This window comes from Petaurus breviceps, unplaced genomic scaffold, assembly GCF_028583685.1.
Source record: "Petaurus breviceps papuanus isolate PSGF00001 unplaced genomic scaffold, PetGlider_PUasm1.0 688, whole genome shotgun sequence".
NCBI lineage: Eukaryota > Metazoa > Chordata > Mammalia > Diprotodontia > Petauridae > Petaurus > Petaurus breviceps.
Window position 1 is genome coordinate 17244312 of NW_027186457.1, and position 4266 is coordinate 17248577.

Sequence of the window (4266 nt, forward strand, 5' to 3'; positions counted from 1 at the left end):
AGAGAGAGAGAGAGAGAGAGAGAGAGAGAGAGAGAGAGAGAGAGAGAGAGAAGGAGAAGAGGGAGGAGAGGGAGAGAGAGACAAAGGCAGAGAACAACAGAGACAAAGACAGAGATACTGTGAGAGAGAGACAGAAGGACAGAGGCAGAGACACAGAGAGAAACAGAGATAGTCAGACAGAGACAACAGATATACAGAGAGGGACACAGGGAAAGACAGACAGAGGAACAGAGCTAGAGAGACAGAGACAGAGAAAAAGAGAGAAGAGAGAGACAAAGACAGACCGACAGAGATACAGAGAGAGAAACAGAGACAGAGGAACAAAGCCAGAGACAAAGGCAGAGGAGACAGAGAGAGAAAGAGACAAAGAGAGACACAGAGAGAAACCGAAAGGCAGAGGGAGACAGAGAAAGAGAGAGGCACATACACACGCAGGGTAGGAGGGGGAGAGAAAGAGACAGAGACAGAGAGAAAGAGACAGACAGACAGACAGACAGACAGAGACAGAGGCAGACAGAGACACAGTTAGAAAGACAGAGACAGAGAGAGATAGACAGACAGACACACACACAGAGCAACAGATACACTGTTACCTGAAGGGCCAGAATGATCTCTTCCAAGGCAGCTACTTAAGTTTACATGCTCTTCAGGATGATGAAAATACATGTATAAGGACAGATTTGGAATCTGCTTCAGTAACAATCTAATTGAATCCAGCTCCGATTTTCCCATTTTAAAGAGGAAGAAAGTGAGGGTTAGAGAGGTCAAGTGATTGGCCCAAGGCTACATAGCTGCTTAGTATCAGAGCAAGAACTTGAACACATGTTCCTTTCCTTCCCGACTAATATTCCCTCCACTATAACACAAAGATTGCATAATTCATCCCAGCATGTGGAATCTATTAGCTCCTTTCAGCATCAAAAATATTTCCAACTGACTATTAACATCTCTAAAGCTGACAGGACAAGCAATTCAAAGGATTTAAAAGCTTAATATTGAGGAAATGTACAACCTTCTTTACCATAAGCACTTTTAAAAAATGTGTCTCTTTTAAAAGAAAATATTTATTCTCTCTCGGTGCTGCTTTAATCACCCAGCTAGGCTTACTTGACCTGTCCAGCCATCAAGTTCACCATGCAAATCCACAATGCTAAAACAAACCAAGTGTCCAACTTTTATGGTCCTGTTCCTAGGCTCTAGAGTAGGATTGGAGGAAGTCCCATAACAAAGCAATATCAGACCACCGCAAATTCGTGTAATTCCACTACATCTTAGCCCTGGCTATTCCTCAGTGATTTTATCTATCCCTCATCAATTCCCTGGGTTAGTCTTCTCAGGAGTTGTTTCAAAATTTTCCCAATCCCTCCCTCATAACCTCAATGAGAGCAGATGTCTCTTGCTTCCCCAATACCATGCTAATGCTTTCCGGAAATTTCAAAGGAAGACATGTCCCTCCTCCACTTTAGAACTAGCCCTATGCACTATGCTCTAAATTCCATCCTTTCCCACTTCCTGATAGCCTTGGCTTCCTACCAGTCTTACCCCCACTGTCTCCAACATTCTCTCTCTTTTTTTTTTTTTAAATCACTAGCTCTTTGTATCTTGACTACAAACACATATAAAGCCCTCCATTAAAAACAACAAAAACAAGCTACTTCAATTGTTCCTCCTGCCATTTGGAAATATCATACTGCTTATACTGATTTTTTTAATTTTCAATAATCAATGTCTCTATTTTCTCAATACCCAACTCATTTTATACACAGTTTGGAGAAATTCCTGCCACCAATACAGATTGGTGTGTTATCTGCAATGCATAGCCTACCAGAACTGACTAGGGCAGTAGGAGCTCAATGTCGACTTCCCAGGGTTGCACAACCACTATGTCTCAGAGACAGAACATGAACCCAGGTTTTACTGACCTTAAGGTTTGCCTTCTGTCCTTTATATGGTTAATATTCCTTAAACACTGTTTTTGTTATGCAAATGTTAACCCATTATAAAAGCAAAAATAAAAAAGGTAGACAATTTTCATTTCTATAATGTTTTAAGGGTTGTAAAGCATTTTTCAATATTTCAATATCCCTATGAAGTAGATAGTATGCTATTATACAGATATTTTACAGATGAGGAAACTGAAACCTGTCTAAGCCCATACAGCAAGTTCAATATCAAAACTGAGATTTGGACCCTGGTCTTTTTTTGTTTTGTTTGTTGTGTTGTTTTGGTTTGATTCGGTGTGATTTTTTGATCCTCAAAGTCCAGAAACAACAATTTATAATGGTAACCTATTGTTCATTGAAGCAAATTCAACTTCCTTGACCTGGCTTTTAAGGACAAATTAATTCTCACCACCATGCTGTCATTTCTTCAACATTCATTCAGCACATATCTATTAAGGACCTTCTTTGTGCCAGGAACAACAGAAACAGTTGAAATAATACCACTTAATAATTATATAGCACTTTAGGGATTACCGACATTTAGCTCATAGGATTGTCACAACAAATCTGCGAGGTAGGTACTAAACTGAGGCTGAGAGTTTGACTTGTTCAGGGACATATAGTAACTTCCTTAGGGAGGATTCAAACCCAAGTCTTCCTAACTTAAAATCGAGTTCTCCAACAATTTTGGGGAGGTTTGTGGGTTTTTTTTTGCTTTTTGGAGGGGGGAAAGGCAGGGCAATTGAGGTTAAGGGACTTGCACAAAGTCACACGCCTAGTAAGTATTAAGTGTCTTAAGTCGAATTTGAACTCAGGTCCTCCTGCCTCCAGGGCCACTACTCTATTCACCGTCCCAGCTAGCCATACCAACTGCCAGAGGCTTTTTATAGAAACATTTGTTGCATGAAACATCCTTCAACTGTTCCAGTCTCACTCATGGTACAATTTCTCTGTGTTCTGTATTAATGAGGCGCCTGGATGGCTCAGTGGGGAAAGTACTAGATTGAAAATTAGGAAGACAATCAAAATTCTTCCTCAGACACATTACAGGTTGTGTGAACTTGGGCAAGCCATCACTTGTGTCTGCCTTAGTTTTTTCATCTATAAAATGAGGTTAATAATAACACGTACCCCCCTCCCAGAACTGTTGTGATGTTAAAATGAGAATATAAGTTGCCCTAACAGTTTCAGCAAAATTTGAAGCTAACAAAACTGCATGAAGATTTTTCCGATAATTTTAAATGCTTTTGCATTTCTTAAAACACTATATAATATATATCCCTTAAAACACTATATATATATGCTTATTACTGTTATTATTATTACAATTCAGCATACTTTGTATAACACAGTAGAACCTTACTTATTATTTAATTATTCCATGTGTTTCAATCTTGATTGCCCAGCTAGTGGCCACAAAGGCAAAGATAATTTCATAGATTTTTTTTCTTTTTCTTTTTTTTTTTTTGGCTTTTTGGAGGGTGGAAGGTTGGGCAATTTGGGTTAAGTGACTTACCCACGGTCACATGATTAGTTTTGTGTTAAGTGTCTGAGGCTGGATTTGAACTCAGGTCCTCCTGATTTCAGGGCCAGTGCTCTATTCACTGGGACACGCAGCCAACCCCATTTCATAGATTTCTCTATCCTCACAGGCCCTTCTCAGAGTGCTCTTCATAGCAAAAGAACCCAATCCATACAATTCAGTAAGTAACATTTTCAGTGTATAAACTACCTTCAGGGATTTGAACAAATACCTTTCACTAGTGGTCAGTAGTTTGAGCCTGGAAAGAACTTAACCCATTAAATGCCCAGCAGTCCATAGCACTGTGCAGAATTCTTATTTTTAAAATGGTAAAATAAGATACTGCAACTCCTTCTTAGTCCTTCAAAAAAAAAAAATCAGCACAAACAGACATCACTGTACTCTTTCTACACTATTTGTGTGTGTTTATAAATCTCTGCTTGCTTCCTGTTTGCATCCAAACTCGGAAGAAGCCTGGATTCACAGGGAAAAAATAAATAAAAAGACCTTTTTGAGGCATCCCTGGTTTGACCACAAACTGCAGGGCTGAACGTCTCATAAACTTGCTCCTGCTACCAACTTTTGCAAAAGCAAACACTGAAGACGACGGCTCCATAATGGGAGAAGAAGTTTTTGAACTTTGGAGGTCGCTGAATGCTCATTTCTGAGGTTTGCTTGGCACTTTTTATGGGGCAAACACTATTTTAAAAAAATCTAAAAATCAAAATAAATTTATATTTTAAGCAAAAATAAATAGGTAAGGGTTTGGGAAAGGGAGCCTGTTTCCATGTCAAGAAATAC

At 39.2% G+C, this 4266-nt stretch overlaps 1 long non-coding RNA gene across 1 annotated transcript in view; it reads right to left on the minus strand.

Annotated features, from left to right (window-relative positions):
- Positions 1-1210, minus strand: part of LOC138174393 (uncharacterized) — a 4499-nt gene extending 3289 nt beyond the window's left edge. Inside the window, exon 1 of the long non-coding RNA XR_011171699.1 lies at positions 594-1210. This is a non-coding gene — a long non-coding RNA (uncharacterized lncRNA). The remainder of the gene's footprint in view (positions 1-593) is intronic.
- Positions 1211-4266: the final 3056 nt, after the last annotated feature.